At 40.4% G+C, this 14,147-nt stretch overlaps 1 protein-coding gene across 2 annotated transcripts in view; it reads left to right on the forward strand.

Annotated features, from left to right (window-relative positions):
- LOC111952068 (muscarinic acetylcholine receptor M3) overlaps positions 1 to 14,147 on the forward strand; it is a 115,659-nt gene that overhangs the window by 39,786 nt on the left and 61,726 nt on the right. For both annotated transcript variants that reach the window (XM_023970529.2, XM_070434972.1), the window contains exon 2: positions 10,211 to 10,340. The gene's annotated coding sequence lies outside the window, so the exon portion shown is untranslated. The remainder of the gene's footprint in view (positions 1 to 10,210; positions 10,341 to 14,147) is intronic.

Below are 14,147 nucleotides of genomic sequence, written 5' to 3' on the forward strand. Positions count from 1 at the left end.
AATTGCTTGTGGGCCGCCAGTTGGGGAACCCTATTATAGAGTAGAATAGCTTTTGGTCAGTGAGACTGACAGTTATGTAATTTGGATTAGAGAAAGTGATTCAATTCACACAATCATTCAAGATGAGTGATCAAACATAATTGGATTGTAACTGATTCTAAATTCCCTTACAGGACACAGAAGGGTCTGTGGCATGCTAAGTAGGTCTTATCTGTGCAAACAGATGGGTTTTATCCCACTGAGTTCCAGGCAGTCCGTGTCATGACTATAGAGATGACCATGGGTTTCTCTGGAAACAGGGGTCTTCATTCCCCACCATCAGCAACACTCTCATCCCCGACTCACCCCCTCTCACACATTCCTCTATGCGGTAGCACAGCTGGACAGAATATACACCTCAGTACGCCATCACTTCATCATACTGAGGTATTTATTAGACATGCACTAAGCCCTGACTTACCCTGGTTATTACCTATCAACGAATCAAGTAAGCATCATTGTAGGTGGTTTAACACATATGTAGAATGTGGGTGTTATCTTGTCTTAAAAGCTTTTAGTTAGGAGATATCCAATACCATGTGTGCCCTTGTTGTTGTCATGATGCAAGGTTTCAGGTTTGAGGACCTTTTTTATGATGTCACATTGGACCTCAGACCTCTTAAAGTGGAACAGTCAGCGTTTTAACTACTTTGCAGATATGAACAAACAGACAATCATAATATCAGTCAAAAATATCAAATTCTCAGTTTATGCTTCAAAACCAACTTTATAAGAGGTTTTAAAAATAGGTTATATTTGACGCAAAATTCCATGATATACAGTAAGGCAATAGATGGATGCAGTTCAATGCATGATTCATATAATTTACCAATACATTTCTTGGTAGTCCCCAAAAATATTGCTATCAGGTTGTAAATCACAGCTGGCCTGGTACATTGTTTGCTTCCTGCACCCATTCAGGATGCACTGTTTCAGTTTCAATGACTCAATATTTTGAACAAAAACGGACAACTGTAACTAAGGCTGGAAATGTCAATACAATCAAATTAGCAAGGGCAATGATCCCAAGTCAGTCATAATGGGGCTAATAGGCTAGCGCACGTGTCAAACACAAGACCCGCAGGTCGAATAGGAAACACAAGCGAGTATAAAGGAGTCAACAGTTGAGTCATCTACTTTATGAAATTGCAGCCTGATTCCCTGTAGCCAAGTTTTAGTTATTTGGAGTTATTAAATACTTTGTGATTAGGGTTACAGAATATTATGCACATCTCACGCAGAGCTGCAAAGGCTGGACAGGTATTATTTAGCTCTTTTTTGTTTTAATACGTTAAAATGCTATATATGTACATACTGTAAGTGGACATTATAAAGGGTCATGTTTTAAAAAATGTATAAAAAAAATGGCACGTTTGGGTAGCAGTTGCATGTAAAAAATAATAATAAATAAGCTATGTCTGGCCCGGCGAATTCATTGTTTTTTCAGTTTGGCCCGTGCACTGATTTTTTTTAATTTTATTTTTTTATTTTTTTATTTCACCTTTATTTAACCAGGTAGGCTAGTTGAGAACAAGTTCTCATTTGCAACTGCGACCTGGCCAAGATAAAGCATAGCAGTGTGAACAGACAACACAGAGTTACACATGGAGTAAACAATAAACAAGTCAATAACATGGTAGAAAAAAAGAGAATCTATATACAATGTGTGCAAAAGGCATGAGGTAGGCAATAAATCGAATAATTACAATTTAGCAGATTAACACTGGAGTGATAAATCATCAGATGATCATGTGCAAGAAGAGATACTGGTGTGCAAAAGAGCAGAAAAGTAAATAAATAAAAGCAGTATGGGGGGTGAGGTAGGTAAATTGGGTGGGTAGTTTACAGATGGACTATGTACAGCTGCAGCGATCGGTTAGCTGCTCGGATAGCAGATTTTTAAAGTTGTTGAGGGAGATAAAAGTCTCCAACTTCAGAGATTTTTGCAATTCGTTCCAGTCGCAGGCAGCAGAGAACTGGAAGGAAAGGCGTCCAAATGAGGTTTTAGCTTTAGGGATGATCAGTGAGATACACCTGCTGGAGCGCGTGCTGCGGGTGGGTGTAGCCATCGCTGTCTCTTATACACATCTAGATGTGTATAAGAGACAGATGGCATACAGGTCGCAGTGGTGGGTCGTATAAGGTGCTTTAGTAACAAAACGAATGGCACTGTGATAAACTGCATCCAGTTTGCTGAGTAGAGTGTTGGAAGCTATTTTGTAGATGACATCGCCGAAGTCGAGGATCGGTAGGATAGTCAGTTTTACTAGGGTAAGTTTGGCGGCGTGAGTTTGACACCCCTGGGCTAGCGTATCTATTGATGTAACTAGCTATTTATTTAGTAAGCTAACAACATGGAGCCTAACGTTAGCTAACTAGCTGCTGACCGACTTTTTCACCTCATATCGTTTTTCTTTGGCTCCAGCTAGAGATGCTGCAGGTGTCACTTAGTTAGCTAGTAATACATGTGAATCGCTTTGCTAGTAAGCTAGCTATGCTGAACTTGAATTATTGTTATCCACAGGTAACATATATCTTAGTTGTCAATCAAATGTATCAAATGCATCGATCAAATGGGCAGGCAGGCAAGTTCCCATTCAGTTGTCAAAACTTGGTTTGGGACGAGCATGCATTGGCACAATTTGGCAGGCAAACTGCAGAAGGACGAGCAGGCTACTATTCCCCATCGTCAGTGCAGATTTGAAGGTCAACTCGCTAAAAAAGTTAGAGGTTTTATCTAATTTTCCATCATTAGATTTTAGCTCATCTCACTCTGCCTAGCGTTAGTTGTTGATCTTGTTGTTGTTGATGTGCATAGGCAACTGAGGGAGAGAGAGATAACCTTTTTATGGTTGTTTGATCAATTGGATTGTGAAGTTCCAAAATGTCAGAGGACTCCTGTGATATTTGCATATTTGCAGAAATCCATTCGGGTGAATTTTGTGGAATTTTTCTACTGCATGTTAAAACACACAGTGCAGCTCAAAGTTAATTATTGCAGGCCCATGTGGGAAATGGCTTATTTGCATATAGGCCTACTGTAGCTCTGATTGTCTATGGCGCACCGGTCTGCGTAGACACCAGTTTACTGCAATGTCTATTAATTGTCCAAACGCACGGCCGTTTCCCACTCTATATTGCTATTGAGTTTTCACAAATGCCTTGCTATACGTCATTCCCAAACATTCTATGAATTTCTGAAAATTTGAAAATTAACATATGTAGGTGCTCGCTTGTACTCGCTTGTATATGAAAATATTTTTTATAAGATTTAATGTTGCTAAAATGCTGTCAGTTCCACTTTAAATCACTGTGAGCCCATTGTTTCACACTGAAAATGGAAGGTCCCAAAACAGTTTTTCTCCCTCCAGGGTAAGATGAAGACAAACAGTCAGTGAAATGGGTTATCAACGTGGTATCAGCCAGTTTATGTGCAGAGCAGATTGAAGTTATACCCTAGTTGGGAAAGATAAGACTACTCTTTAAAAAAGGAATGCCTGAGCTTACATAAATACGACCCAGCTTGTGAATTCTCTTCTAGCTGTGTGCTGAGAGAGAGAGGAATATGGGCTCGCTGAAGCTTAATTAAAACCAAGGTTGTGTCCTGTAGATGTTACGCTCCCCCGAACTGTCAACTGATTTCGACAGGCCGTTTGGCTAGGGCACAGACAGACAGCCACTGTAGCTTAGATTTTGAGCAAGGGTAGCTGTGTGTTACATATGTTATGAAAATAATGAATGAAACTAATGAGATAATGTCAAGAGGACTATGGACATGTCCCATTTAGTTAATTTCATGTTAATGACCAATACTCCCTGAGAACCCTTTCGATGACAATTCTGACCAATTATAAATACTTAAACTTAAATAAGTTATTCTTATAACCTTATTATGACCTTATTATGACGTGAATTCACCCACACACACGCGCATGCGCACACACACGCACACACATGCACACGCACACGCAAACGCACACTTAGATTAGCAATGGCCTATTGTGTTAGCAAGTCTCATGTCAGATGATTTCCATTTCTCATTATGGAGGAAAAGTCATCCTATTCATGCTTCACGCATATTAAGAGTCACATTAGCCTTTCTCTTCAGATTAAGGAAGGAAGCTGGGAACATGTTCATTGTCTCATTTTTAACTCCATATCCTTTTTATGGCAATCATATGAATGTCTTTGAATACTCAGCCAAAAGCTGCCTATAATTAGCTAAGTGAGGTCACTGATCTTAAAATGAAATACCATGTCTTGATGGAATGCACTAACTGTAAAAGCACTGTTTTTGGGGAGAATGAGAATTGGTCATACAGTATGTCAATAGACAACCAATTAATGGTTACAAAGTAAGTGGAAAATATTTAGCTACATACAGAATTTGTGTTGATGATGATGTTTGTCAATACAGAAGCTATTACGTTTTATTATCACTAATATGCAGCAATATTGATCTATTGATCTAGCCCACCGTTCAAGTGCAACATGCGATGAAAGGACCTTCCAATACAATCAGCACAGGAAATTAATTATTTTACATCTGCTGTAGTACTGTTACTATAATAATGTAGTCAGCTACCTGTATAGAAATCCTATCTGTGCTTCTAATAAGGTCCCATCCATCTTGTCATTGGCCCATTCTCATTGAGTGTCTCCTGCAACAGACCCTTTCTTTAGCAAAGATGTTTTAGTCTTGGAACCCATTCATGACCAGTGCTATTTTTTTATGGGTTGATAGAGGGTTCATACTTTCTCTTAACTAGAAGATGTATTATTTAATCAGATGTCATAAATTCTCCTTTGTTTGCATAACAAGCAATGCAGAGCAAGTATCAGTAGGTGTCACGTTGTATAAATGATTGAAGACAGGCGCAGGAATTCGTAATAGGGGAGGACGAAGCCCAAAGGCACAGGGACGAAGCACAAAACAAACACGTATACAAACAGAATGAGCGAGATAAAACCTCTAATAAATACACAGGACGAGACCCGCAATACACTACACGGTGCGAGATCCGTAATAAAAAATGCACAACAATACACAGGACGAGACCCGTAATAACAAGGGCACAATACACGCAGGATGAAAGCCGAAAACACAAAGCACAGGTACTCACAGACCAGCTGACATGGGTACAATAACCAACAAGACAATGGTGAACAGAGGGCACATATATACAATTACTAATCAGGGGAATTGGAATCAGGTGTGTATAATGAGAGTTCAGGGATGCCTAGGGTCCGGTGACGTAGACCTCCGGAACTGGTGCACGGGAGTCAGTGACAGTAGGTCTATGTAGAGACTGAAAGAGTCTGTCTGTTTGACATATGCAACCCAGTGGGCAATGGAAGCCATTTGAAGTGAGCTTCTCGTGGAGCCGTGAAAGGTTCAACGAATTGTGTGAGGGGTAGAAATGTGCGGATTTCTCCGTTCTCTTCTCCGGCCGTTATGTGAGGCAGTTCAATGACGAGAAATGTCTCAGTCCCTGGTGCAAAAACGTTGTGCTATCCATGATCACAAGTACAGGACATCAATAAGCTGCTCCCAAACATTTTAAACCAGCATCAGGAAATTGAGTCTATCATGTGGGATTCAATTACATTATGAAGGGCAGCTCAGAACAGCTCAAAATGGATTTTAAAGAACTGATTGGGTCACTGTTTGACACCAACAAACGCCCTATAATATCTGGCCCTCTACCCTCCCTAAATCGTGGCATTGAACATTTCAGCAGACTTTTAGCCCTCCATAACTGGCTACGAGACTACTGCAGCTCTGTGGGTATAACATGTATTGACAATTTTGCTACCTTCTGGAGACAAAGCTTGTTTTATAATTATGATGGTATCCACCCAAATCATTTAGGTTCCTGGATCCTTTCACAGCGTTATAAGCCTGCGTTGAGACAATGACTTATATAATGGCCTTAAGCCCAGCTCAGTTAATCCCTACCATTGTGTCGATCAGTTGTCATAATGCTTCAGCAAATGTACATTATCCCAGCGGCATTGGAAGACACAATGTAAGTAACCTAATTGATGTCCCTCTAAATGCCCTGAATGTCTCTGCTGACCCCACTGCTATTGTATACAGTAATCATGTGCCTATAAACCAGAGTTATACTGTTAGCAGTCAGGCGGTGTGTCCTAGTAGGAAGTCCACTGTGTGCAGCTCACCCTGCACTAACATAAATAACATGAGCATGTCTACCTCTGCTAAGCTTCCCAGTAAAGCAATGACAACAATCAAGCATCCCAGAAAAGTGCTAAAAATAGCCCAAGTTGACATTTGTAGCCTAAGAAACAAGGTTCATGAGTCAATAACTTGCTAGTAAGAGATGATATTCATAGTCTGACTATCTCTGATACAGTGGTAGCAATACATGGTAATAACATCTACAGAAAAGACAGAAATGCCAATGGGGTGGTGTTGCGGTCTATATTAAAAACCACATTTCTGCAAATGTTAGAGAGAATCTCATGTTAAATACTGTTGAAGTAATATGGCTAGGTTCATCTGCCTCACCTAAATCCATTCTTGTGGGAAGCTGCTATAAACCACCAAGTGCTAACAGTCTGTATCTGGATAATATGTGTGAAATGCTTGATATTGATATTAACAGAGAGGTATATTTTCTGTAACCAGTGCCTGCAGCCTTGTTCAGGTAATCAGTCAACCTACCAGGGTAGTTACAAACAGCACAGGAATTAAATCATCAACATGTATTGATCACATCTTTACTAATGTGGCAGGAATTTGCTTTAAAGCAGTATCCAAATCCATTGGATGTAGTGATCACAATATAGTAGCCATATCTAGGAAAACCAAAGTTCCAAAGGCTTGGCCTAATATAGTGTATAAGAGGTCATACAAACGTTTTTTTTGTATTGATTCTTATGTTGATGATCTAAATCATGTTTGCAGGTCTGTGGTGTGTAATGACGAGCAACCAGACGCTGCACTTGACAAATTTATGAAATTGCTTATTCCAGTTACTAATAAGCATGCACCCATTAAGAAAATTACTGTAAAAACTGTTAGATTCCATTGGATTGATGAGGAATTGAAAAATTATATGGTTGAGAGGGATGAGGAAAAAAGGTATGGCAACATGTCTGGCAGCACAATCGATTGGCAAACGTAGATTGAGAAATCATGTGACTAAATCTAATAACAAAAAGAAGAAGAAACTATACTATGAAACAAAGATAAATGATATAAAGAATGATAGTAAAAGGCTTTGGAGCACCTTAAATGAAATTTAAGGGCAAAAAGGCAAACTCAGCTGCATCATTCATTGAATCAGATGGCTCATTTATCTCAAAACCCACTGATATTGCCAACTACTTTAATTATTTTTAATTGGCAAGATTAGCAAACTTAGGCATGACATGCCAGCAACAAACGCTGACACTACACATCGAAGTATATCTGACCAAATTATGAAAAACAATCATTGTAATTTTGAATTCCGTAATGTAGGAGACATGAAAAAATTATTGTTGTCTGTCAACAACGACAAGCCAACATGGATGGAAAATTACTGAGGATAATAGCGGATGAGATTGACACTCCTATTTGCCATATCTTCAATTTAAGCCTACTAGAAAGTGTGTGCCCTCAGGCCTTGAGGGAAGCAAAAGTCATTCCGCTATCTAAGAATAGTAAAGCCCCCTTTAGGGGCTCAAATAGCAAACCAATCAGCCTGTTACTAACCCTTAGTAAACTTTTTGATTTTTTTTTTTGTTGACCAGATACAATTCTATTTTACAGTAAACAAATTGACAACAGACTTTCAGCACGCTTATAGTGAAGTACAATCAACAAGCATTTTACTGATTACTGATTATTAGCTGAGAGAAATTGATGATAAAAAGATTGTGGGGGCTGTTTTGTTAGACTTCAGTGCGGCTTTTGACATTATCGATCATAGACTGTTGCTGGAAAAACGTATATGTGCTATACACCCCCTGCTATATTGTGGATAAAGAGTGACCTGTCTAACAGAACATAAATGGAATGGAAGCCTCTCCAACATAATCCAGGTAGAATCAGGAATTCCCCAGGGCAGCTGTCTAGGCCCCATACTGTTTTCAATCTTTACTAACGACACGCTTTGAGTAAAGCCAGTGTGTCTATGTATGCAGATGACTCAACACTATACACGTCAGCTACTACAGTGACTGAAATGACTCATCAAAGAGCTGCAGTTAGTTTCAGAATGGGTGGCAAGGAATACGTTAGTCCTAAATAGTTCTCTCACGTCACCCCGCTCCTCCGCTCTCTCCACTGGCTTCCAGTTGAAGCTCGCATCCGCTACAAGACCATGGTGCTTGCCTACGGAGCTGTGAGGGGAACGGCACCTCCGTACCTTCAGGCTCTGATCAGGCCCTACACCCAAACAAGGGCACTGCGTTCATCCACCTCTGGCCTGCTCGCCTCCCTACCTCTGAGGAAGTACAGTTCCCGCTCAGCCCAGTCAAAACTGTTCGCTGCTCTGGCACCCCAATGGTGGAACAAACTCCCTCACGACGCCAGGTCAGCGGAGTCAATCACCACCTTCCGGAGACACCTGAAACCCCACCTCTTTAAGGAATACCTAGGATAGGATAAAGTAATCCTTCTAACCCCCCCCCTTAAAGAGTTAGATGCACTATTGTAAAGTGGTTGTTCCACTGGATATCATAAGGTGAATGCACCAATTTGTAAGTCGCTCTGGATAAGAGCGTCTGCTAAATGACTTAAATGTAATGTAAATGTAAATATTTCTAAAGCTAAAAGCATTGTATTTGGGACAAATCATTCACTAAACCCTAAACCTCAACTAACTCTTGTAATGAATAATGTGGAAATTATTGCTTGGAGTAATCCTGGATTGTAAACTGTCATGGTCAAAACATATTGATACAACAGTAGCTAAGATGGGGAGAAGTCTGTCCATAATATAGCGCTTCTCTGCCTTATCACCAGTATCAACAAGGCAGGTCCTACAGGCCCTAGTTTTGTCACGCCTGGACTACTATTCAGTTGTGTGGTCAGATGCCACAAAGAGGGACTTAGGAAAATTGCAATTGGCTCAGAACAGGGCAGCACGGCGGGCCCTTGGATATACTCAGAGAGCTAACATTAATAATTTGCATGTCAATCTCTGCTGTCTCAAAGTGGAGGAGAGATTGACTTCATCACTACTTGTATTTGCGAGAAGTGTTGACATGTTGAATGTACCAAGCTGTCTTTTTGAACTACTAGCACACAGCTTGGACACCCATTCATACCCCACAAGACATGCCACCAGAGGTCTCTTCACAGTCCCCAAGTCCAGAACAGACTTTGGCACACATTACTACATAGAGCCATGACTACATGGAACTCTATTCCACATCGAGTAACTCATGCAAGCAGTAATATTAGATTTAAAAAACGGATACAAATATAACTTATGGAACAGAGACACAAACCCAGGCACAGACACACGATACATATACACACATAATAACATACGCACTATACACACATGTACACATGGATTTTGTGTTGTAGATATGTGGTAGTAGAGTTGTGGCCTGAGGGCACACACTTAATGTGTTGTGAAATCTGTTGTGAATGTATTGTAATGTTTTTAAAATTGTATAACTACCTTAATTTTGCTTCCTTGGCAGCAGTTTATGGGAATCCATAATAAATACAAATACAGATAGGCGTGATGTAATCAGATGAATTGAGTCTTCTGAGAGCTGATTTACGTAGTGACCCAGAGAATACTGAGCCTGTATCTCAGCTTTAACGGCAAATCAATTCCAGCACATATCTGAAAGGCATCAAAGATGAGTGTGAACTTTTTTGCCTTCTAAAGGTGACAGAGAGACATTTTTCTGTAGGTCCAGTCCTTTACTAGGGACTTTTGTTATTGTATTTCAACACAGTATTCCAAGGTTCTGTGTTCAGTTCATGAGGTGTATTGTTAATGGGATAAATAACCCTTTTAGGTTCTATATAGCCTATTTTTTTCTAAGAGTGTACAGTAGTTACAACAAGGACTGATCCAGGCTTCAATTTCATCTCTCTCTCTCGCTCCTCCTCCTCTGCTCGTTGCTCTCTTTCTGCTTTCCTCCCCTCCCTCTCCCTCCTGCCCCCCCCCCCCCCCTCCCTCTCCCTCTCCTCCAGACACCAATGAACAGTCGGAGGATAAGCACTCACAAGTGGACGGCACAGATACTGAAATGGACGTCATAGACGCTGAAATGCACTCCACTGAAAGGTGACTTCCAGCCACTTCACCTTCCCAAACTTTTTGGTGAGTAAACTGAATCCTTCACAGTTCTGTGGACAGATAAGAGACACATGCTCCTTCCCCCTGCCTGTCACTGTCTACTTGCTTTCTCATAAAGACCTAACTGTATATAATGGTAATCGTAGAAAGTCTTTATGCCCCAATTGAGGAGAGCTGTCTTCAGCTGAATCAAGAATCCTTTTAATGTTTTTGTCGTTGTTTTCTGCCGGCCCCCTCTGAAATGGCAGTCAGCTGACTGGGCCTAAACGTCTCTTGCTTTAAACTTGCAGTATTGATTGGCTGGACCCAGTAGAAATTGTGTTTTCATCTGGGTGAGAAACATGCCTGGGCAAAATCTTTATTTCTTAATTAAGGCCAGTCTCAATGATGGGGCCACCGTTTCATTCCCTTTTGTAGAATGACTAAAAGTACACATCATCATCAATTTGAGATTGCCTCCATCTGGAGAATAGGCCTTTATGACATACAGACCCCCCTGTTGTGTGTGAGTGTGTCAGACGAAGGGGATACACACCCCTACTGTGTGTCAGACAAGGGGCATGTGGTGATGGATATTGATCGGTGATCAGATGCATTAATGTGGACTGTTTATTGTTTCTCACACTGGGTCAATGTGGGATTGAGCGTGAAAGTGCATGTGTGTGAACATTTGTATATGTGTGTTCATGCTTGTGGGTGTGCGTATGTGGGGGGGAGGGGCTGTACATGTCTGTAAGTGTGATTGTACTTTTCACTTGCTCCACTCAGAAATCAATTAATGAAGAATGGAGAGATTCCAGACCATGTGACCATTTTTAAGGATTGCGACCTACGTAGAAAGGCTAGTTACGTGACTCATGTTCAACATTGTTCAATCAACTGGTGTTTTTCAAAATAGCCTCTGGATTTAGTTTATTTATGATTATGCATTGGCTCAGATTTGTGTAGTTAATATACTGACATATGGGTTGATATAAGTGCAATTCCCTACCACACAATATCATTCGGACTTGATTGGCATTGGCAATCTACTCCCAAATATTTTGTGCCTACCTAACCACTCAAATGGTGGCCTAAATTAATGATGGACGTCTGTCAGTTCAATGAAAATAAAAAGAGGAGGGCCATTCAGTTTTATATGAACACTTTTCCATCCATATTGGCAGAGATGAGTTTCAATTGTATTTCAACAGAGGCCTGCAGGGCCAGATTGACTATTCGAGGCAATGTTCTGTACGCTAAACAAGATTGACTTCATGATCGATAGAACAGGCCTTACGTCAGGCCAAAATAATTGTTTCAAGCTCTGCTGGGGTATACATGGGCTCTCAAATCTGCCTGGTTATAAATCCGATAGAACTGTGTCAACATCCGTTTGTGAAACTGAGGTAGCAATATTCAGCAAGTGATGTAATTAAACAGTTTTTGTCATTTCATTTTTGTACATATAATTACTTGTCCAGAATAATGCCTGGGGTCCACTCATTGTTTGGATCTCAGCGGTGTCTCCTATTAAAGTAACTGTTTCCATATTTCTATGAAATATGACCTACAATTAATTACAATATGAGTGAAATAGTTTTCCTTCCAAAAAATGGTATTTCAAGTATTTTAAAAAGCAGCTTTTCTGTGTTAGAATGGTGTGGGCATATCCCAACAACAGAATGGTGTTGTCACGACTCGAACTGAAGGTGGCTCCTCTTCCTATTCGGGCGGCACTCGGCGGTCATCGTCACCGGTCTACTAGCTGCCACCGATCCCCTTTTCCTTTTCTGTTGGTTTTGTCTTATTGGTTACACCTGTTTCTTGTTTGGGTTTTGGTTAGGGCTATTTAAGCCGGTTATGCCCGCCTGCTTTTGTGCGGGCTTGTTCCTCTGTTAGTTTGTGGATGTGCATTTGTATCTTATTTTCTCCGGACTGTTTGGGTCCTGTTTTTGGGCCGGTCAGTTTGTATGCGCCTGGTGTTTTTGGCGTGACCGTTTCTGTACCGGAATAAATACGATTGTCCTAACCCTCTGCTCTCTGCGCCTGACTCCAAACCCACTACTCCTAGAAGTCCTGACAGGTGTGGACATATACTGGTCAATAAAAATATTCATGCATTTTGATCAGCTCAGCCAATGAGCCAACATGACAACATATTCTATATTCATATTCTATGAGGAAATAGCAAGCATTTTTTAAACGGTCTGTTTGAGATACAAGTTTTGGGTGGGGGTTTTGAAGTGTTTTTCGCCAATTTATGCTCTGGCCACAAATACGAGTATAGGACGAGCCAACAATATTATTTGGGTATGAGTTAACAGAATATTAACATTTAACCGTTAGATTTTCACTGGACAGTTACTAACAGCTCTTGGGGAAAGTTACTTATACAGTAACTCAGCGGCTTGGTATTCATGTCTGGATATAGTATTTCATGTCAACCCATGTTATATTCTTAATTTAAGTCTGTAGTAAACAGTAGAAACCGGGTCTCATACCCGATAATAAGGTTGGGGACAAACAGGGGCTGTATGAAAGGTTAATATGAGGACTCAGTGTTGAGATAATTGGAACCGCTGAGACATCATTAAAATGGGTCTTGCATATTATAAATGATGAAGGTTAGGTTAGGTGACTTTGTTTTGATCTGGTTCTGGAATCTGTTAAAGCTGTTTTATACCGTCGTTTTTCATACAAACAGAATAAACTAGTCATGATTATTTTAAAACTGTTGTGTTCTTTGCTGAGTTGTTGGTCACGGGTCTGTACGTGTGTGCTTTTTGGTATTCAGATGCAGTCTTGAACCACGTTCATTTGCAACTCTTAAATATTTACTATGCTACCTACAGTAGATTTAGGTTCTGTCACGATCGTCTATGGGTGAGAGAGAGGACCAAGGCGCAGCGTGTGCAAAATACATTCTCTTTTATTCAGAGAAGGGAAAAAACACGAAACGAACACTGAATACAAACTAAACAAAACAACAAACGTGAAGCTAACGACGTAAGTGCATAGACAAGCAACAAACGTTCAACATAGACAATTACCCACAAAACCCCAATGCCTATGACTGCCTTAAATATGGCTCTCAATCAGAGACAATGAACCACAGCTGCCTCTAATTGAGAACCAATCTAGGCAGCCATAGACATACAAACACCTAGACAAGACACTGACCCATTTACCATACAAAACCCCTAGACAATACAAAAACACATACATTCCCCATGTCACACCCTGACCTAACTAAAATAATAAAGAAAACAAAGAGTACTAAGGCCAGGGCGTGACAGGTTCAATGATGTTTTCCAATGTGATTATTTTTTATACACCAATTAAGTATGCAATGATGAGTGACAGGGCAGATTATTGGGGAACAACAAAGCCACAAGGCTGTAGACATGTCTGTCGATCAGAACACAGATTTTTGTAAACCTATTTTTTAATGATTGTTATGGACTCAGTGCTTTGCTGTGTACTGCATTATGAGTTACTGTTAAAATTGCAGGCATTGTCTGTTTATATCCTAAAAAACATCCCCTCCTCCTTAAAGGAACACTTATTATGATCCATCCTTGTAGCCCAGGAGGGGTATTTTTTCATGCATGACAAGACTGCAAAAGTACTCAAGGAATGTTGCCATCCTTTTGGTAAAATCTAAAGGTGGCATTAGTTCTTATGGAGGCACAAATTACAACTTAGCCATACTGTTGTATTCCAAGCGTCCCTGTCTCTCTTCCCTTCAGGGCATCTATGGACTCTGTCATGATCTATAGGTGTAGAATTTGAGCCAGTTTGCTACATCAGGAAACATTTTCCTGCAGCAACTAGACATGTGAATTATTA

This window comes from Salvelinus sp. IW2-2015, linkage group LG25 (assembly GCF_002910315.2).
Source record: "Salvelinus sp. IW2-2015 linkage group LG25, ASM291031v2, whole genome shotgun sequence".
Taxonomy (NCBI): Eukaryota; Metazoa; Chordata; class Actinopteri; order Salmoniformes; family Salmonidae; genus Salvelinus; species Salvelinus sp. IW2-2015.